The sequence below is a fragment of the Salmo trutta genome, chromosome 27 (assembly GCF_901001165.1).
Source record: "Salmo trutta chromosome 27, fSalTru1.1, whole genome shotgun sequence".
In the NCBI taxonomy this organism is placed as follows: Eukaryota; Metazoa; Chordata; class Actinopteri; order Salmoniformes; family Salmonidae; genus Salmo; species Salmo trutta.
This window is the reverse complement of record NC_042983.1, coordinates 32,911,658-32,934,866: the sequence shown is the minus strand read 5'-3', so window position 1 is coordinate 32,934,866 and position 23,209 is coordinate 32,911,658. Positions and strand designations below refer to the sequence as shown.

At 41.1% G+C, this 23,209-nt stretch overlaps 1 long non-coding RNA gene across 1 annotated transcript; it reads left to right on the top strand.

The window, feature by feature from the left end:
- Nucleotides 1–12,792: 12,792 nt before the first annotated feature.
- LOC115164912 (uncharacterized) lies at nt 12,793–18,661 on the top strand. The gene is made up of 3 exons (XR_003870026.1): nt 12,793–12,928; nt 17,459–17,569; nt 18,386–18,661. It is a non-coding gene; the product is annotated as an uncharacterized LOC115164912 (long non-coding RNA).
- Nucleotides 18,662–23,209: the final 4,548 nt, after the last annotated feature.

Genomic DNA, 23,209 nt, shown 5'->3' with positions numbered 1-23,209 from the left:
AAAGGACTGGCCCATATAGCAGAATAGGATAAAGGAGAAAGGACTAGCCTGTATATCAGAATAGGATAAAGGAGAAAGGACTAGCCCGTATAGCAGAATAGGATAAAGGAGAAAGGACTAGCCTGTATATCAGAATAGGATAAAGGAGAAAGGACTAGCCCGTATATCAGAATAGGATAAAGGAGAAAGGACTAGCCCGTATAGCAGAATAGGATAAATGAGAAAGGACTGGCCCGTATAGCAGAATAGGATAAAGGAGAAAGGACTAGCCTGTATATCAGAATAGGATAAAGGAGAAAGGACTAGCCCGTATATCAGAATAGGATAAAGGAGAAAGGACTAGCCCATATAGCAGAATATGATAAAGGACTAGCCCGTATAGCAGAATAGGAGAAAGGAGAAAGGACTAGCCTGTATAGCAGAATAGGAAAAATGATAAAGGACTAGCCCGTATAGCAGAATAGGATAAAGGAGAAAGGACTAGCCTGTATAGCAGAATAGGATAAAGCAGAAAGGACTAGCCCGTATAGCAGAATATGATAAAGGAGAAAGGACTAACCCGTATAGCAGAATAGGATAAAGGAGAAAGGACTAGCCTGTATAGCAAAATAGGAGAAAGGAGAAATAAAGGAGAAAGGACTAACCCGTATAGCAGAATAGGATAAAGGAGAAAGGACTAACCCGTATAGCAGAATAGGATAAAGGAGTAAGGACTAGCCTGTATAGCAGAATACGATAAAGGAGAAAGGACTAGCCTGTATAGCAGAATAGGAGGAAGGACTAACCTGTATAGCAAAATAGGAGAAAGGAGAAATAAAGGAGAAAGGACTAACCCGTATAGCAGAATACGATAAAGGAGTAAGGACTAGCCCGTATATCAGAATAGGATAAAGGAGAAAGGACTAGACTGCATAGCAGAATAGGATAAAGGAGAAAGGACTAGCCTGTATATCAGAATAGGATAAAGGAGAAAGGACTAGCCCGTATAGCAGAATATGATAAAGGAGAAAGGACTAGCCTGTATAGCAGAATAGGATAAAGGAGAAAGGACTGGCCCGTATAGCAGAATAGGATAAAGGAGAAAGGACTAGCCTGTATAGCAGAATAGGATAAAGGAGAAAGGACTGGCCCATATAGCAGAAAAGGAGAAAGGAGAAAGGACTAGCCTGTATAGCAGAATAGGATAAAGGAGAAAGGACTAGCCTGTATAGCAAAATAGGAGAAAGGAGAAAGGACTAGCCCATATAGCAGAATATGATAAAGGAGAAAGGACTAGCCCGTATAGCAGAATAGGATAAAGGAGAAAGGACTAGCCCATATAGCAGAATAGGATAAAGGACTAGCCCGTATAGCAGAATAGGATAAAGGAGAAAGGACTAGCCTGTATAGCAGAATAGGAAAAAGGATAAAGGACTAGCCCGTATAGCAGAATAGGATAAAGGAGAAAGGACTAGCCTGTATAGCAGAATAGGATAAAGGAGAAAGGACTAGCCCGTATAGCAGAATAGGATAAAGGAGAAAGGACTAACCCGTATAGCAGAATAGGATAAAGGAGAAAGGACTAGCCCATATAGCAGAATAGGATAAAGGACTAGCCCGTATAGCAGAATAGGATAAAGGAGAAAGGACTAGCCTGTATAGCAGAATAGGAAAAAGGATAAAGGACTAGCCCGTATAGCAGAATAAGATAAAGGAGAAAGGACTAGCCTGTATAGCAGAATAGGATAAAGGAGAAAGGACTAGCCCGTATAGCAGAATAGGAAAAAGGACTAGCCCGTATAGCAGAATAGGATAAAGAAGAAAGGACTAGCCCATATAGCAGAATAGGATAAAGGACTAGCCCGTATAGCAGAATAGGATAAATGAGAAAGGACTAGCCTGTATAGCAGAATAGGATAAAGGAGAAAGGACTAGCCCATATAGCAGAATACGATAAAGGAGAAAGGACTAGCCTGTATAGCAGAATAGGAAAAAGGACTAGCCCGTATAGCAGAATAGGATAAAGGAGAAAGGACTAGCCCATATAGCAGAATAGGATAAAGGACTAGCCCGTATAGCAGAATAGGATAAAGGAGAAAGGACTAGCCTGTATAGCAGAATAGGAAAAAGGATAAAGGACTAGCCTGTATAGCAGAATAGGATAAAGGAGAAAGGACTAGCCTGTATAGCAGAATAGGATAAAGGAGAAAGGACTAGCCCGTATAGCAGAATAGGATAAAGGAGAAAGGACTAACCCGTATAGCAGAATAGGATAAAGGAGAAAGGACTAGCCCATATAGCAGAATAGGATAAAGGACTAGCCCGTATAGCAGAATAGGATAAAGGAGAAAGGACTAGCCTGTATAGCAGAATAGGAAAAAGGATAAAGGACTAGCCCGTATAGCAGAATAGGATAAAGGAGAAAGGACTAGCCTGTATAGCAGAATAGGATAAAGGAGAAAGGACTAGCCCGTATAGCAGAATAGGATAAAGGAGAAAGGACTAGCCCGTATAGCAGAATAGGATAAAGGACTAGCCCGTATAGCAGAATAGGATAAAGGAGAAAGGACTAGCCTGTATAGCAGAATAGGATAAAGGAGAAAGGACTAGCCTATATAGCAGAATAGAATAAAGGAGTAAGGACTAGCCTGTATATCAGAATAGGAGAAAGGACTAACCTGTATAGCAAAATAGGAGAAAGGAGAAATAAAGGAGAAAGGACTAACCCGTATAGCAGAATACGATAAAGGAGTAAGGACTAGCCCGTATATCAGAATAGGATAAAGGAGAAAGGACTAGCCTGCACAGCAGAATAGGATAAAGGAGAAAGGACTAGCCTGTATATCAGAATAGGATAAAGGAGAAAGGACTAGCCCGTATAGCAGAATATGATAAAGGAGAAAGGACTAGCCTGTATAGCAGAATAGGATAAAGGAGAAAGGACTGGCCCGTATAGCAGAATAGGATAAAGGAGAAAGGACTAGCCTGTATAGCAGAATAGGATAAAGGAGAAAGGACTGGCCCATATAGCAGAATAGGATAAAGGAGAAAGGACTAGCCTGTATAGCAGAATAGGATAAAGGAGAAAGGACTAGCCTGTATAGCAAAATAGGAGAAAGGAGAAAGGACTAGCCCATATAGCAGAATATGATAAAGGAGAAAGGACTAGCCCGTATAGCAGAATAGGATAAAGGAGAAAGGACTAGCCCATATAGCAGAATAGGATAAAGGACTAGCCCGTATAGCAGAATAGGATAAAGGAGAAAGGACTAGCCTGTATAGCAGAATAGGAAAAAGGATAAAGGACTAGCCCGTATAGCAGAATAGGATAAAGGAGAAAGGACTAGCCTGTATAGCAGAATAGGATAAAGGAGAAAGGACTAGCCCGTATAGCAGAATAGGAGAAAGGAGAAAGGACTAACCCGTATAGCAGAATAGGATAAAGGACTAGCCCGTATAGCAGAATAGGATAAAGGAGAAAGGACTAGCCTGTATAGCAGAATAGGATAAAGGAGAAAGGACTAGCCCGTATAGCAGAATAGGATAAAGGAGAAAGGACTAGCCTGTATAGCAGAATAGAATAAAGGAGAAAGGACTGGCCCGTATAGCAGAATAGGATAAAGGAGAAAGGACTAACCCGTATAGCAGAATAGGATAAAGGAGAAAGGACTGGCCCGTATAGCAGAATAGGATAGAATTTGGGAGACAGGGATCAATAGATCACCATATCACAACCTAATTAGATGTATGAAAGTGAGGTATTATAAGGTACATTATGGTCCAGGTGGGAAAGTTATCCTGAAAGAGGGCTTGTGCTGTTCCTCATGACATGAATGGAAAAACAAAGCCAAGAAAATATACGGACACTCTACCCAAAATGATTTTGTGTATTTGTTTAGATGAAGCAGCACCACCTAAAATGTTTGGTGACTCTGGGCGGCAGTAAGAAACCCATCCCATCTGCGCCATTCAACATAGCCTAGATGTACTTTTTTTTGTTCTCATACGCTTACAATGTTTTGATTCTTGCTTGAACAGTCGTTAACATTATATTTGGTTGTGATATTTGCAAAATGTTAGCTAGAATGCTAACGCTCATTGATATAGTCTGTAGCAAAAGCTAGTCTAAGAGCCATTTTACTGGTTGAAGTGTTTTTTAAGTGTAATCCAGTTGATTATACTTAAATGATACAAACATTATATTAAGCAGGACATTCATACGAGCCTTAAAATCTAATTATAATTCAAAAGTAGTGTGAAATGCACTCATAAGCAACATGCAAATAGAGGATTTTATTGCTCGCATTCTATGAGAAGTCCCCCTTGTTCTGACACCAACTTGCGGGCATCGCCTTCATGCGGCACAGAAAGGGGTCTATATAAAGTGTAATATTGGAATGTAAACTCAAAAGGTTATACATCTGACATGGTACGTGTCTTTTTTTGTTGGTGCCCATAACCAAGTGTGTGAGGTGCATACTTTTGTTCCAAAGTAGATATGTTTAAGACTACCAAGAAATCCCGATTTAGCCCACTGAAGTAAAAGGTTAAGGGGTAAGAAATCCAAACTTAACTGAAAGTAATCAGATTACGTTGCTGAGTTTGGGTAAACCAAAAGTTATGTTACCGATTACAATTTTGGACAGGTAACTAGTAGGCTAACAGGTTACATTTAGAAAGTAATCTACCCAACCCTGCCTCTCACTATCATCTCTCGAAAGGTTACAGCAGAAAAAGACGGACAGCTGTGCTATACATGTATTTTCTGAGTGTAGTAGGCCTAAAGTGTGCCTTGCCTGGTTTTGGAAGGAGCTGGCTACATCAGAAACAGACAGTCAGCCATTTACAGGGTGTAGACCTACAGTGTATGCCTCAGCCTTGCCTGGTTTTGGAAAGGGGTTGAGGAGGTGTGGCCTCCAGCGCCTGCCGCCCCCGTAGCCAGAGAGAGTACCCATGACAACCGTAAGGGCCTGCTGGCGACTCCCTGTCTTCGCTGGTCGGTGTTGCCATGGCGACTCCCCGCGGGGCTCCCATGTATCAGCGGGAGGGGCGTCCAGTTGACTAACCCTCTTCCAGCTGGGGAGCAGCAGAGAGGGCGGGGGGGGGGGGGGGGGGGGGGGGGAGATAGCATGGCAGAGCTGAGAGAGACAGAGAGAACAGCAGAGCTGAGTGAAAGAGTGGGAGAAAGATTGCACAGCACAGCAAAGCAGTGTGTGTGTCGGCCCAGCAGTGCCTGGAGAGCAAGAGACGGTACACCAGAGAGAGTGAGAGACAGAGAGAGAGAAACTGAGAGAGAGATGGAAAGGGAGAGAGGGAGGGGGAGGAAGAGCAAGAAACCAAAACCCCAGGAGGACACACAAGGGTGTTCTGAACTATGAAAACAGGCTCCATCCCTGATTACACACAGACACCCTTATAACTGCAGTCAGTTACTGAGTCCAAAATAATAATGTTTTTTTTTACTGCAGTAATTATGCAGTACACTGCAGTTATTCTGTAATTACTCCATTCCAAATTCCACAGTCGACTGCAGTTACTGCAGTTTCAAAACTGCAATCTTTTTTTGTAAGGGCAAGGGCTGGCTCCAGGCATACGTGACATAAGCGGTAGCTTAGGTCCCCCGGCCTCAACACAAAAAGGGGGGTCTCAATTTAGGCTACTGTTGAGTGTGCAGTTACAAAATGTGATTGTGCATAAGCAGTTTTCCTTTTGTTATGTCAGTCAATGACAGTCACTTAATTGTCATTCACAAAAAAACTGATTGGTAAGTTAGCCTAGCCAGCTATCTAAACTTGTAGTAATCATGGCCAAATGACTGACCCGGTATGAAGGGTACGTGCCCAGGGACCCTGACTTCCAGGGGGCCACCATTGATTTTGTAAGCCACTCTCACTCAGATATAATTTTAACATGGCATAAGTCATGGCAAAATGTGTACAAATTCAGGAAATTTGCTTTAAAACTGCAAAAGTTGATCTCTACCCACTACAGTACTTACTATAGAATTCTGTAGTAAACTGTAGTATACTGTAGAATACTATCCTACACATCGTAGTATTCCTCGATTATGTTGTAGTCTTTAGTATAGAATTTTGTAGTATACTGTAGAATACTATAGTACACACTACAGTATTATACACACAAAAACATTGTAGTAAATACTATAGTCCGCAAAAACACTACCTTCTTAACTATAGTCAATACTACAGTATTTAATTTGCATATATCTTGCCTAATCCCCTCCCTCATATCCCAATTTGTGCAATCTGTAAATACTACAGTATACACCATTCCATAAAAACACTACAGTACTTACTACAGTATAACGTACTACAGTCAGCAAAACATTACAGTAAATACTACAGTATATTACAGTCCACAAAAGCACTACAGTAATTACTATAGTATATGCTACTCTTTTTTTTACTACAGTATTTATATTTACTACAGTAAATACTACAGTATATTACAGTACACTACGTTATAAACTAGGTGGTTCGAGCCCTGAATGCTGATTGGCTGACAGCCATGGTATATCAGACTGTATACCATAGGTATGACAAAACATTTATTTTACAGCTCTAATTACGTTGGTAACCAGTTTATAATAGCAATAAGGCACCTTGGGGGGGTTGTGGTATATGGCCAATATACCACGGCATAGGGCTGTATCCAGGCACGACGCAAAAGAACAGCCCTTAACTGCGGTATATTGTCCATACCACTCCCCTTCGGGCCTTATTGCTTAAGTATACTACAGTAAATACTGAAGTAAAGTCTGCAAAAACATTACAGTGAATATCATAGTATTCCTACCATGGTATACACTATAGTATTTTTTCATGTGGGGCGCAAGCCAAGGCAAAATGTGTAGAACTGCAGGAAATGTACAGTAAAACTGAAAATGTTCCTCTCTGTCCCAGGGCAAAATTAGTAGAATTGCAGCAAATTAACATTAAAAGTAAAAAAATAAATATCTCCGCTGTCAAGAGGGGGGCCACAAAATGTTTTGCCCACCCAACCAAATCTGGTTTAGGGTTTCCCAAAAGGCTAGATCCGGCCCTGCACACAGACATCAACCGACTGTCCTGTAGCTTTAGCCAAAGATATGTAGTTTATGGCAGGGGTTCTCAAAGTGGGGTCAAATAAAAAAAGTATAATAAAAAAAATTGAATATTTCTAAAAACAGATTAAAATGCATTTTGGGATCCGTGGAATAAGTTTAGAGGGTGTAATAGATGTAATAGAATTGCATGATATTAGCTTTAAAGCTTCAACAACAAAACATCTCTCTCCCACATGACAAAATCTGTAGAATTGCAGGAAATTAGCTTGAAAATATATATTTTTTCTCTCCATGGTTCTCAAGAGGCAGGCCTTTCAAATGTTCCTTCCCAGGGCCCGAGACTTGGTTTGTCTGGCTTGTATGCTATTTTTTTTTTTTTTTATCTCACTTGAGTTGTGTTTTGATTATGAGGGGGTCCCTGATGAATTTGGGGTCCCCGGCCCCAAAATGTTTGAGAACCGTGGTTTATGGCTTTAGCAAAAATAAATAAACAATAGTCATTGACATTATAACCTCGACTTCCTAAAAATGGTCAAACTAATTATTGCAGTAATTATCTGAGAATTAATATTTGACTGATTCTGCATGTGCTTTAACCAACCTCTGCAACAGATACTGTCTGTATGTTACCCTTCCTCCCCACTCAAAACCGTCTCACTGACAAGCACGGCACATAGGTTTTGGCTGACTCGGGACCCAGGGTAGGCTACTCTGTTCCCAGATGGTTGTGTTGTTCTGTAGTCGTGTGGTGGGGGAGCCTGTGAAATGGCAACAGTGTGTCCGCTGGCTGGGAAATAGACAGAGGCTTTTTCTGCCCCATAATTGCTCCAAGCTGTGTCCCCTTGAAGGTCTGTAAACCACTTTTCATGTGTTTGTGGGTGTGTGTGTGTGTGTGTGTGTGTGTGTGTGTGTGTGTGTGTGTGTGTGTGTGTGTGTGTGTGTGTTGGGTTGGGGGAATCACAAGTAAAAATCCATTTGATGTAAATACAGAGTATATACTGTAGGCCTAACTAATTTAAGTTAAAAAAATATATTAAATCCAAATCGCGGGTTATTGCATCTTTTAAAGGCAATGTTCACGCATTCACTGCATCTTGCATGTCAGCTCAATTGGAAATTGTCTTTAAAAGCTGTAATGCCTTTAACCTGCGAGCAGATTTATAATATGCCATTAAGCAGAAGCTTTTATCCGAAGCAACTTACAGTCATGCATGCATACATTTTACGTATGGGTAGCCCCAGCGGGAAATGGTCAAATGTATTCTTGCAGTAATTATGTGAGGCTTAATATTGTACTGTTAATTTGAATTACATTTTTTTTTTTACTTAAAAATGTATAAAGAATATAAATGCCTCATGAGGTTAGTTCAACTAAAAGCTTATTTTACAGTAATGTTTGAAAACAAAGTAAATGTAAACAAACTCTATATACCATCAAAACATGGTTAAAAGTATAATTGTTATTTCATCACCCATTCCAAAACAGGGCAGAGAAAACGCTTTGTGCTGATTGTCCTTTAAGCCTTTAAGTCCATTTCTTTCTTTTTATTTACCAACAAGAGGTTTTAGTCACGAGGAAAGAACCGTGTACAACAATAAAAGGAACATCTTCAGGACAAATTTCTTTTGGAAAAGCAGAGATAAACTTCCCACAGTAAACATTTTGTTGATGTAAGTGCAGAAAATGTCTTCACTGTTTTTTTGTCTCAATTTCATATAAAAACATATTATTTTCATGATATAAAAAGTGACACAAGGCATTTTTTGTCAGTGTTACGAAAGGCAATGAGCCAAAGACATTCTATACTAATATAAATGAACTATTACAGTTTATTTTCTCTAGCCATTCGTGCGATAATACTTATTCTATCCTACAAGTTTGTGACTAGTCTACTTCTACATGTAATAAAGTGTAACTATAATGTGCACCTGTCATGGTAACCTTTGGATTTACAAATCTTAGTATATAAAAAACATAGTTTTTTGACAGAAGTTAGTTTGTTGACACAAAGACACAAACCACTATCCAGACTTATTTATGGAACTCTGAGAAGCACCCTCCCCTGCACAGGTGAACGTTACATATCTTGCAGCCAAACACGCTCTCATGTCGCAGACCCTTGTTTGTGCAGTTCCTGCAGCGTCGGGAGCGCTCAGACATGCGGTCCAGTCGGTGCCCGTACTCAATGGGTGAGTCTGCGTGGCGTTTACGTGCTGCCCGCTCCATACCCCTCGCCCCCTGGTAGTCCCCGATGAGCTGCTGTGCCAGGCGAACGCGGAAGTGACGCTGGGTGAACTGTTTCCCGTTGCAGCCAGTTGGAGGGGCGCCCCCGCGGCTCTCTCGTAGGATGACGTAGGCGTTGACGATGCAGAGGTTGACGTAGAACCACAGGAAGTAGCGCCACCACTTCTTGCAAGGGCGCCCCACCTGGTAACACTCCCTCAGCTGGTCACACAGGTCCACCCCTCTCATGTTCTCCTGGTACAGTAGCAGGGGGAGGGGGTGTGGAACCCCAAAAGACACTCTTCCTCCGCCATCACTATCCACCTCCCACTCACGCTGCTGCTGCCTGCCCGGGCTGATTCCCACAATCCCCGGCGCCGAGTTGGAAGACAGACAGCTGACCACCTTGGTGTCCCGGGTTACCGTGGCGACAATGTTGCCGCGCTGGCACTGGTAAAACTCGCCCGGCGACAGCTTGCCGACGTTGCATGGGCGGAGGACCTCAGGGTAACCACGGCGACTGGGCTGGGTGGGGCCGCAGGCATAGAGGCCGTTCCGGAGGAGCCTCTGCATGAGGGGCACAGAGGTGAAGAAGCTGTCCATGAAGAGGTGGTGGTGCTTCCCCTCCAGACCCCTCACCAGGGACGTCACCACTCTGTAGCCCAGGGCAGCCACCGCCGCCTCCTCGCTGGCCTTGCCCACATAGATCCTGGCACGGTGGCAGTAGCCTGAACGGGAATCACACAGCATCCACACTTTGAGTCCTTTCTTTAGGGGCTTGGAGGGCATGCACTGGGTCGGGGAGAAACTACCTTTCACGGCCACGGCACCCTGGTCGATGGTCAGGCAGCGGTTGGGCGTGTACGAGTCCCACATGGTGTTCTCAACGACGTCCAGCAGAGCACGTATTTTGTAGAGGCCATCATACCCTCGCTCACCACGCACAGGCTCCGACTCACGGTCGCATAGATGTAGGTTCTGGGTGAGTTTCTCAAAGCGCCTAGCTGTCATAGTCTTTTTAAAGCCTGCATTGCCTATGAAAATGTCACTGGCCCAGTACATGTCAGCATCAGGAAGCTGGTTGATGCCCATAAGAATGTTCAGTCCTATGTAAGCTTTCATCTCTCTCAGGTCAGTGGGATGCCAGTGGGGGTCGGACTTTCCACTCCTCCTTTGCCGATAGAGGGCGTAACTGTTTGTTTGTTCTACCATGTGTTCAAAAAGAGAATCTGGAAAGAGTAACCGGAAATAGTCACGAGTGTCAGCATCGTCCCCCAGCGAATGCTGTGGGCCACTGACAGCGGAGAATGGCTCTATTGAAATTACCTGATCAGGTTCGCCCCAGAAGTCGGGAGAAGTGCAGTCTTCATCCAAGTCATCATCAAAGCTGAAAAAACTCGTGTGCTCCTCCTCCTCCAAATCGGAGAAATCAATATCCGAGTCGTTTGACGTGGTGTCAGAGCAGTTATTGGAGGTAGAATAATAGCACTCCTTCGCGTACTCCTCCTCCTCGTGCTTGATTCCATTGCCAGTGACCAAAATAATATTGCAGCCTCCTTCCGCGATGTAACTGACTGCGTCTGCAGTCTCCTCCGTTGCTGCTGTGCTTTTGAATCCATTCTCCCCCTCCTCGCCGTCCTCCTGTACTTCGTCTTCCTCCTCGTCCGAGTCTGGCTTTCTGAAAGGAATTTCAAACCACTTTACATCGACTGAAAGATTAAGCGGAGAATCTTCACTGTCGGAGACCGTGGTAGTTTCTGTGTCCGCGTTAGTTTCCAAAATAGTAAAAAGCTCTCTCTTTTTTCTTGCCGCCATGTCGGGGTATAGAACTGTCCCTGCATGAGTCTTGTATTTATTTTTTTCGTGGGGAAATAATCCTCAAATCTAACCTTCAATTCAATATGAGCCAAAATGCACTTAGAGACGTCTTCGTAAAACTTGCTGGTCTTTAAACCATGTGGTTTCTATAAGCTTGAATCTCATTGTTTCCGCTCTTCGGTTTTCTACGCTTTGTAGCGCAGTGTGGCCGCAGACGTCAGAAGCTGCATGCATGTCCTGCTTTGTAGGGCGTTTTGCGACTGCAGCTGGTGGGGTTGCTAGTTCGCTAGGCTGGCAGATGGCCGCTTGCTGTTGTAATGCCCGCTGGCATTCGCCACTATCAATAGCAGGATACCCACCTCCGGGGACACGGAGAAAGGAAAAGAGTGCATGATATAGTTTATGCCTATACAGAGTTCCTATTTCTAAATAAACTGTTTTTTTTATTGTATAATGACTGAAGAATGTTGAATTTGTAGCCTACATGAATTAACAATCAATTTACAGAACACTCACTGAGTGACAACATTGCGTATTTGTAGGCTGTTATTACGCACGCAGTAATGCGCACTAAAAGGATTGTTCTCCATGATATTATTTAGGTACCCTAAATGTCTGATGATGAAGCAGCATATGGTTCTACACCACATACCCCTCTATGTAGCCTACTAGATATACCTCATACAGTTATATACTATTAGAATAGTTCTCTCAGCCTAATGATGAGCTCATTCATTCATAAACATGTTTCCTCTAACGGGTTACTACACGAAACTGCAGTCCCATAGGCTATTTTGGGAATTTAGTCCATCCCTCTTATATTGTAGGAATGTGGGCAGTCCCTATTCTTCACTCAGAGGGCAGTATTTGTGTAATGTCAAGTGATGTTTTACCTGGCACTCTTAACTATTAGCTGATGTATGGTTTAGCCTACTTCCATGTACCTGAGCTGACAGGTACCCATCATTCATCATTTAACACACCATCCTCATACAATATGAATTATTTCCAGTATTCAATTGAACAAGAATGTTCCTCTGGCCACACCTAAGTACAGTATTACCGGTATGCGCTGGTTTCAGCATTGGCTGTGAATACATTACTTTGGGTTAACGTTATATTATATGCCATGCAGCCTTGGTGGATTGTTCAGTTTCTGTAGTGTTTTACCACTGTAGTTAGTGTGCCGCTCTACTTAATGCAGTATACAACAACTGAAATATGCAAATAGGCTAAAGGTGTCGACTTTCCTCAGGATATCTTACTTTAAAGTATTTTTACGTCCTAGTGTGAATGTAGTACTGAGAAGCATGGTTAACAAGATGTCTAACTAAGGTCTCTGGGTTCAGATGAAACCACTCTGGTCTGGTCTATGCCTTGCACACTTGGGAGGAGGCTGCTGCCAAACTCCTATTATGGAGGATGGGGGAAGGGAGCTACAACCATGGCCTGCCTGACTCTACGGTTGAGTGAACACTTGGTCACTGCCTCTGGGCCATGCAGGAAGAACAGGATTTATGGCTGGTTCTTAGCCTACCCTTGCTCACATTCTAGTAGTCTTTGTTTCTGTGGTACCATATTGCCTAGTCCTCTCTACACTGGTAGAATGTGTTTCCTTATCTGCCCAGAAAGGATTATTTGGGTAGAACTATACTAGTAACCAGTGTGTAGGAAATGGGGGGGGGGGGGGACTGTGGTCCTGTGCTTAGAGATATCCGGACCAAAAATAGAAGTAAGCAAAAAAGCCTCCCTCCAGTGTTTCCAGGCCCCTGGAGCACAGTGCTGCAGCAGACCCCTCAGAGACTCCAGCAGTGGGGTGGAGAGACGCTGACCAATAGGGGGTGAGACACTGTGTGTGTGTGTGTGTAGTGCAGGGATGGACTGGCCATCTGGCACTTTGGGCAAATGCCAGATGGGCTGGTCCATTTTTAGCCTAGTGGGCATGTCTAACTTGTTTTTTTTGTGCAACATGATAATTATCTGGCTAATAATGGGGGCCTCAAAGGGAAAAAATGGTCCGGTGTGTTAGAAATGCCAGGGCCAATATTTGGTCCCATTCCGCCCCTGGCGTAGTGTGTGTGCCTGTGGTGTGGACAACAAATACTTATTTTTTACACAATCTCATAGACAGGATCAGGGCAGGGCATGTGTGGTAGTAGCACAACCACTACAGCCGCCGATACAGAGCATTGCCCTCTCACTATTCTTCTCTAATGGAACAGAGCACTCCATCAAGCTCACATTTTATGAGTAAAGACAATAATAATCAATATCTTTCTGTTGGAATTAACAGTTAGAATGTGTGATTGGTACCTTAGTGGTGGCCTGATGCATACATGTTCTTAGTCCCTTTGCAATGTCTGGATACATTTTCTCAGTTGCATGAACCGGATTTGTCCAATGTTAGTGCAATGTGCCTTTGAAATGTCATGTTTTTTGTCCTAACAAAAATCATAACATTTCATTTGAATTGTATGCCATAACAGAATCATAGGACTGTCATAAACATGACATAACACATGACATAAGATGATATGACCATTGACAGTAAATAAAAGCCTGTCCCAACCAGTTCACAAAGGTTAAACATAAGCATTTGTCTTTATTATTACTAAAATCAAAAAGTCAAAGAACACCATTTGTTATTTCATGGATACATTTTCATAGCTGTATATATGGTCATTAGCAATACCATCAGTTTATGCCTACATCACCATATCGTCTTTGTTTTATCCATGCTAATCATACATTGCTGCAAAGCCCATTGTAATTTAGCCCATTTGAGACTTTTGGCTACATTCCACTAATGTTCCTTGTACTCAGATGATGAAACTGAGGGCCAATTGTGACCTTGAATGACTTTCACCTAGTGGCCTTTTCCATTTTGGGAAACAATGACCATACCACCCCCTTGTGGTGGTCTGAGAGAACTGACGTAATTTCCCCAGGAGGAATTTCAGTGAACCTAATGCATAACTATTACAGTACAATAGACTGTTTTGTTTAGTTATGAATTGGAAAATCTTTTTTATGGCTTTGGGCAGTTCTGTTAGCTATGATCAGCAACACCCTCTCTTCTATAACATACGCACCTTCAATTAAATTAAAAGGGCTTTATTGGCATGGGAAACATATGTTTACATTGCCAAAGCAAGTGAAATAGATACACATTCTCTCTTCAATAACACACACACACACACATCCATAACCTGAATTCTCTACATACATCTAAATGGAGAGATGAAGAAATTATGTGATATACATTCACATATACCAGTGTCCACAGCTGCACTGATATGGAGACGGGAACAGACTGAGTTTCCCAATATAACCACTGGATGGTGCTAAAGCATTGGCTTTCTTAAGAAAACTTTGGTCAAAATGATGTCATTGCACAATAGCTGGTGAAGAAATGTAGGATTATTGACAGAGAATAACAGTATATGGGTTAGAATCTGTCCTGTAAAGATCTATTTAAAGAATCTTCATTTGTAGACAGTGGTGGATTTCATACCAGTCCAGACTGTCTACTGTGTGCATGAATAGTACCCTTCTCTCAAACCTCTAGACTGAAATCTGAAGATGTAAAAATAAAAGTTGCAGCATGAGTTTCCAGAACTACATAACTTTTTAGAACTACTGATATGTTTCAGAAGTACACACAACACCTCCAGTTACACACACGCTCACGCATGTGCACGTGCACACACACACACACACACACACATACAAAATATTGTGTATCTTGGTCTTCAGCTCTGTTTGTGACCAGGCCATGTGTTTGTCATTATGGTCATTCTGCTAGGACCAGAGCTGATGTACTGGGTCAGACTGGCTTTGGCCAAGATCCCAGCCTGGCCCAGCCCACTGTCCCAGTATCTGGTTCTGGATATCGCCACATCCAACCAGTGACTAATCCTAATTCCCTGAGCAATCTATCCGTATTAGCCCGCTGATATTCTGCCTCTCCATTTTGTACTGTGGTGATTATTCATTTCTGTTGCTGTTTCAGAGGTAGCCGAACTGAAACATTTAGGGTCTGCCTTTGTTCAGAAAATGTAATGGAATTCGATGCATTGAAATTGTTGCATACAGTACATTATAGATTACAGTAATGTGCTATGGAATAAAACCAAAGTAAAATAAAGGAAAGACCGTGTCTGGGGCAGATGAAAGAGAGAGGCTCCTAGTTTCCTTTGGTGTTCAGTGTAGACTCTTCCTGGACCCAGTCTCAGTAGGCGGTCCTAAACTCCTCTTTGACTCCATAAGTAAACATAGCCTAATGAAAAGGAAATCACTGGAAGATTACAGTTCATTAACATGCCATTGACCATGTTAAGGAGAGGCACCACAGGCTGAAATTATATTTTTTTCATCTACTTATCAATTTTGAGATTTTGGGGTATTTTTGTCCTTGACTATTAGTACTTTCAAAAAGTTAACATAAAAATGTCTAGAACTTGATGTAAATGTATATTTCCTTTTAGTTATCATACTACCATCATCAGAATGTAATTCATTAAAACATTTACATAAATCCATAATTTCATAGCTCACATATTTTAAAAGCCCACTTCATAGAGAATGTTACAAACTGGACTATATGTAGTAACTTACTTTGTAGAGATGTTTAAGACAGGCATTTGGCGATTGGTAGGCTAAATTCATTGTACTTGTCTTTACTGTCATTTTCCAAAAGTCAGACTCTTCTCACACACCAACAAACATTTTTTTGTTTCAGAAGCATCTGCAGTCACAAAAGTTTGTCTGGTTATTAATAGAAATATTTTCCAGACTTGAATTGTTGATGTGTGGTCAAATTTGTATTCTTCGGAAACATTTCTTTGGAAAAAATAATTTATCCACAATCTACTCTATACAATTCCAGTCTTGGAGTGTCTAAACAAAATGAAACCAAAGTATTTAGTCTGGCTTCATCCAGTGTCCTAAAAAATTGATTTGTTGTATATGCAAATTGTGCATATTTAAAAATGGAATCCATGGTAGGGGGAACAGCGCCACTGGCCACCCCACCAACTTTGTTATTGTTTTCGTTGCCAAGCTAAGGGAGCGTTGTGCAGCATGGTAAAACATTTTTTGCAGTACATATTCTGTTCTTCTATCGTGCGTGCAATGAGGTGCTGGTGGACAAGACAGTGTTCGTTGTTTGCAGTTGTTGTAATATTGCAAATGGATGTGGCTGTTTCACCATTATTATTCCAGCTTTAATTAGATATAGCCTAATTTGCATATTCTAATACAATATTTCAGAAAAGTTGTAATACAAAAAAGTATTATATTTGTGTCTACATTCAACTGGTTCATTGTGATATTACCTTATTAGGGTGTGGTGCCTTGCCTCCAGTTCAGCTGGCTCTTTGCCATCTTGGACTCAACCCTCCCACTTTTATTCTCCCTGTTGGAGAATGGTGAGCCTTCTTCTCTGATACCAGAGTATCTGACAATGTGGTAAAGAGAGGAGGCTGGAATAATACACAGAGAGAGGATCTAGGGGGAAAGTGGGCAAAGATTATCTTTGCATTATTCTACACTTCCTTTCTGGACAAGGGAAGGGAAGTTGTGGTCTTTTGGAGCTGGAGCAACCAAACACCACCTTGTCTTGAAGTGACACTAACTGTATTGAACACCTGTGTGTGTGTGTGTGTGTGTGTGTGTGCGTGCAACATGTGTGTAGTAGTCTGCATAGGATGAGGGTGTGTGTGTGTTTAACACTATAGAAACTATGTAGAAACTATCCACTAGTAAGTGTGGTGATGGATTTCTTTGTGGATGAGGATTATCTATATGAAGCATGAAACTGGCCGCTTACTACGACTGTGATATGTGGTTGTCACACATAGCTATTCTAAGATGAATGCACTAACTGTAAGTCTCTGTATAAGAGCGCCTGCTAAATGACTAAAATGTTAATGTACTGTAGAGATGCAATATGCTACGAGGTGTAGTATGAGGTTTGATACACCATGATCCATTCTCTCTGCGTGAGACTGATAACAACAACTATGTATAGGCACTTAAATGATTCACGTGGAATCAAGTGACATTGTATGTAACACATATTTTCAATACTTTTCTAAAACAAAATAAACCCCAAATTCCGACAAACAAAATCCTTCTACACAGCTATCCATGCAGCCAGCTTATCATGCACCACAGTATACCTGCAAATAGAAAATGGTGATGATATCTATAGAGAAGTTATCGAAGAACAAGGAGTGAAGAACAGGAAGGAGTGAGTTTCCTGTGTTCATTTGACAATAAAACAAAATAACTCCAGTGAGGCTTATAAGGAACTGTATTAACACCCCCCACTGATCATGAACTTGAGAAATGCTTTTTTTGTTTTGCAGTGAATCAGTCCCAAATGAAACTGAAACAAGATCACTCCTCCAGAAGTTGTTCCATGTGGTTTGGTCTCATCTACCGCTGAGGTCCTCTACAGTGTTACACCAGAGGAAAAGGTATTCTGATGCTACCTTGGATTCTAACTATGGTTCTTGACTAAAGGAACAAACTAAATATGTGAAAGATATCCAGTCACTCTTGGAGAACAGTGGACATTATACAGTATATTGTAATTTCAGTTTATACTGTAGCCTTCATCAGCATGCTTGTTGTTACACACAAACGTCCCAGACTCCCCCACATATTCCCATGTAACCAACCCCATATCAAAGCCTTTCCCAGTACCAGACAGAGGGGAATTGTTCAAGGATATGGCTGTTTTATTTGTCTGATCCATACAGAAGATTTTGTTTATTATGAATGGAATAGTTTTACCATAACAGACGGTAGTTAACAAATAAATAATGAATCTTGAGGTATTTCGTCACAGATCCTCCAACATGTGCCAATCATTTATATTTTCTTAAGTAGGCATGAGAAACTTTGTTGATTTAGATTTGAAACACAATATATCTATTGTCTGGTACAATGGATACACCCAAGATGTGACATGTCTTTCATTTATTTCCTCTCCTAAATATTCCTCTGGTTTTATTACATGAATAAATCTTGATTGTTAGTTGTAATGAAATCTCTTAAATTGTTTACATGTTGCCTGTAATTTGGTCCCATTGAGCTGTAGCTGAGAAAAGACAACAAACGCATCATTCTGGTGTTTGCCATTTTGACAGGTGTAAAATATTTATTATTTGCCAATGTTATTTGTTAGCATGTTAATTTGACATCCGTTGTAAACAAGCTGAGGCTCAGTGTGTAAAGGGTGGCTGACATCTTTTTGTTTTAATACTTAACTCTATCCTTTCTTGATAAAGTTGCAGCTCTTTCAAATTCAGGAAGATCCCAGCAGGAACACAATCCAGATGCCTGAAGATTCTGATGTGGACACCCCAAAAACACATCACCAATGATCAACTATTCTAATGCATATCTGTGGCTGGTATTGTTTCAGACAACAGTGTCTCCTGTCTTTGATAGCGTGTTAGTTGTGGGAAGACTGAAGACTCATTCAAAGGGGCCACTTCCATTCCCCTAGAAAGTAAAACCGTAGTTATTAAACAATAGCCATACTACATACAGTCTATGAGAAAGCTACTTGTTTTGTCCTTATTTTGCCTGTGTTTTGTCCTTGTTTTTTTCTTGTTTTGTCCTTGTTTTGTCCTTGTTTTGTCCCTGTTTTGTCCTTGTTTTGCCAAGGTGAAACATCACAGGTCTATAAATGTTATGTTGAATGACTTACAAAAGAAATCCCACAAATTGCTCATTTACGGACAGGCCTGCTTTGTAACAGCAAGAAACGTCCACGTATCCTTATCAATGACTGTTTTGGTCACCTTTTAAGGGAACGATTATGGTGAGACACAACATTACTTATGGGAGTACTTAATGTGACCTTATCTGATTGTCGTTTTAGACTCTTTTATGACAAATCTCTGAACAAGGAATTCCCAATTTCAGATTGGACCAGATCGAGTTTGGGGGGACTGGGACTAAGGGTGTGTATCTGACGGTTCTTTGAAGTGAGTCAGAGAGCATGACAAACCCAAAGTCCTGTACTGCATTAGCAATACTGTCCTGTCAATTAATGATGGATGGATCACTTTATTACTGTGAGAAATTAGGTTAAGTATCTGGGTAAGGCCAGGGGAGATTTTTTTCTGGTTGATTTGCCTTTATTAAACCCCACCCTACCCACATAGCATGGAGCAGTTAGGTCATGATTGTGGAGAAAAGTTCAGATCCACCGCCCCTCCAAAACTATCCCACGGTCTAATTGTAGATTTCTCCTCCTGAAAAGGATGACTTCTTCAAATGCTTCTGGTAAGAAAATGTTAGTCATAAAAAGTGTTAGTCATAAAAACATAGTCATAAAAAGATAAGCAAGCTAAAATTACTAGCAGTTTAAGTCACATTAAACACACATCTAGTAGTTTCTGGTGGTAGTTACAGGCACCTTCCAACCCAGCAACTAGTCTTGATTCTTGACCGTATTTTTGGGGATTCTACTTCAAATTATTTGAGCTATTACTCTTTCTTTCTTTCTCTCTTTCTCTCTTTCTGTCTTTCTCTCTCTCTCTCTCTCTCTCTCTCTCTCTCTCTCTCTCTCTCTCTCTCTTTCATTCCCCCTTCTCTTTCTGTGAGTAAATCAATAGGCTGTCATCCTGTTAACACTACCCCCCTCAGGTTTGGGGGGAGGCCGGAGGAAGAGGCTACATATGGACCTTGTTACTGTCCCATGGGCTTGACGCACACAACACGGGGGAGGATGGGAAGACACCGCCAATGAAGAGCCATGGTCCATTATCCATATCAGACCACTAGCTCAACAGAGTAGGCCTCCACCTCAACATTAGCACCCTCAAATCAACACGATAGAGAGACTCAACTCTCCACAAGCCCCAGATCATTAACTTGTCCCTTCCTGGGAATCATGAATGGAGGATGTCATGAATCATGGCAACATTTAATGTCCTACTGCTATTGCCCATAAGTAAGGCCATGAGTTTTTCCTGACCACATCACCTGACCAGGAAACCCAGTCTTGTTAACCAGATCACCTGACCAGTAAACTCAGTCTGGTAAACCATTTTTCTTTACCAAGTCACCTTGGTAAATGGGGACCCACGGGGCACACATTGGTTGAATCAACACTGTTTCCACGTGATTTCAATGAAATTAAGTTGAACCAACGTGGAATAGACATTGAATTGACATCTGTGCCTAGTAGGCAGTAAACTCAGCCTGGTAAACCCTTTTCCTGACCACATCACCTGACCAGGAAACTCAGCCTGGTAAACCCTTTTCCTGACCACATCACCTGACCAGGAAACTCAGCCTGGTAAAACCCTTTTCCTGACCACATCACCTGACCAGTAAACTCAGTTTGGTAAAACCTTTTCCTGGCCACATCACCTGACCAGTAAACTCAGTTTGGTAAAACCTTTTCCTGGCCACATCACCTGACCAGTAAACTCAGTTTGGTAAAACCTTTTCCTGGCCACATCACCTGACCAGTAAACTCAGTTTGGTAAAACCTTTCCCTGACCACATCACCTGACCAGTAAACTCAGCCTGGTAAACCCTTTTCCTGGCCACATCACCTGACCAGTAAACTCAGTTTGGTAAAACCTTTTCCTGGCCACATCACCTGACCAGTAAACTCAGTTTGGTAAATCCTTTTACTGGTCAGGTAACATGGTCAGTGACAACTCGATGAGTTATAGATCAGCATTAATCATTTGAAGAAAACAATCTGACTAAATGTGTTTAATTTTGGTGGGATGGAGTGTGGTAGTGTGGTAAACCTTGAAAGAAATGTTCCACTTTATGACTAGAGCGTAACAAAGCAACGATGTAATTTACAAACCTGAAACCTCCATCTGTATTTAACATCATCACTAGATCTCGTGACAGAGCATGACTCACCTCAAATGGTGTAAGCTAATGGACTGATGTGTAAATGTCAAGCTAAACAGTCCATATTATGTCCTCAATAAATAAAATAAAAGGAAACATAAGTTAACCTTCCCTCTGAAAATATTTGTGTGGAGAACAAGCTATATTGCCTTAATGATCTTTAAAGGCACAGGATTTTTTTCGCTCTAGTTTTACTGACAGACTTATTTAAAGAAAGTGAGAGGTTTACAGCTTAAATTAAACATCTGGTCATATTGCGTAAAAGTCCCCTATAAAAGATGGTGTGCAATGTTGTATTTATTTCAGACACATGTCAAACAACACTTCCACTGGGTAAAGGGAGGGAAGAGGCTGTTTGTCATTTAGTAGATAGTTCTTTGATCTGTTCTGTAAGACTAAACAACCTGCTTTTCGCATGTCTTTTTTTCTTCCCATGAGGGAGGTAAAATGGGGACTAGTATACAATATAAATAAATAAAGGTGAGGGTTTCCTCGTGGGAAAATACAGGCTTTATATTCTGGGCTATGCTGTAGGAGAGATTTAGAAGTGTGTCACCTAAGTTTGTTTTCTTTAAAGCCTTGATGGATATCAAATTATACATATCCTATGCAGATGTAGGAACTTAATTTTGAGCCAGTTTGCTACAGCAGGAAAATAATCCTGCAGCAACAGGAAATGTGAATTACTATGTGGATAATAATTAATGGCTATTTTTCTATGGGTTGATAAAAATGTTTGTAAGTGAAAATCAAATCTGAAATTTCAAAGTGGAAATTACAAACTTCTGAAGCTTTTTTAAAGCTCAAATACACTACAAGTTTAACATTTCCTGAAACAGGGTGATCAAACTAAGATCCTATATCTGTATATGCACCAGGTCAAAAAGTCAGCTGTTGTGCAAAACTTCTCAAATGACTTAAGGCAGAGTATGGGGATATAGACAGTTCATTGGTCGTCCTGTGCAATCATTTCCTTGCTGACATTGGGTTGATGGAAAAATTGCATCATACGGTTTGCCCTACATTAACTCTTGTTGAAGTTTACACTTAAGCTACCACAGTGAATCTAGCCTTTCACGTTCTGGTGTACAGATCCATTACCGGACCTTGCTGCACATAGAAATAAGACCATTTTAAGAGTGTGTTTATAGTACTTGACACATAAGACCTCCTAGAATCCTGATAATGATGAAAAAAAACACAGGGGAGAGAACAAAAGTGTTTGAAACCGATAGTCCGTAAAGGAAACATAAAAAGATTTTGAGAAGTAAATTAAGTTATCTTCGGTTTACGGCACATACACTACCGTTCAAAAGTTTGGGGTCACTTCGAAATTTCCTTGTTTTTGAAAGAAAGCTAATTTTTTTGTCCATTAAAATAACATCAAATTGATCAGAAATACAGTGTAGACATTGTTAATCTTGTAGATGTCTATTGTAGCTGGAAACGGCTGATTTTTAATGGAATATCTACATAGGTGTACAGAGGCCCATTATCAGCAACCACCACTCCTGTGTTCCAATGGCACGTTGTGTTAGCTAATCCAAGTTTAACTTATAAACCCAGAGTTGGGGTTCACTGACGTTTTTCTGTTTATATGACCAATGTGGCAGTTAAACAAATCTACGTGCATGTTCATTGTTCATTTCCTGTATAGAAACTGCAGCGTGATGTGGAGAGAGAGACTGTCAGAGACAGATAGAGGGCTGTATGAGCCAGGTGGTCGGGTCTTAGCAACTCTCTGGATTCAACATAAAATAACATTTTCCAATGTGCAAAAGTCAAGGCCCAGAGGTTATAGTAATTCTGCAGAGTACAGAACGGTATATCAGGTCTCTTCATTATCTCACAGTCCTTTAGTTTTTTGCTTCTTTCATCATCATTTACACTTCTCTTGAAATGTTTTGGTATATGAGGATTTTCATTGCATCAGGTTGTAATCAGGATGTTCAGTGAAACAGCAGACCACTGTTGTAGTCACACATGACACTTCAGTCTTTACTTATTGAATCTAGCTAATGACTTCTGAAAATTTGAGCTTCTAACTGTGACATGTCGTCATAACCACATACGACAAGCCAATTAACAGTTGAATTAAATAAAATGTATGGTTGGATTTGGGGAACATACACATAATTCACATCGATCAATGAGCCCATTGATATATAGATCTGTGAATAATGCTGTTGGTTTGTCTGAACTGCGGAAAGGGAATATATTAA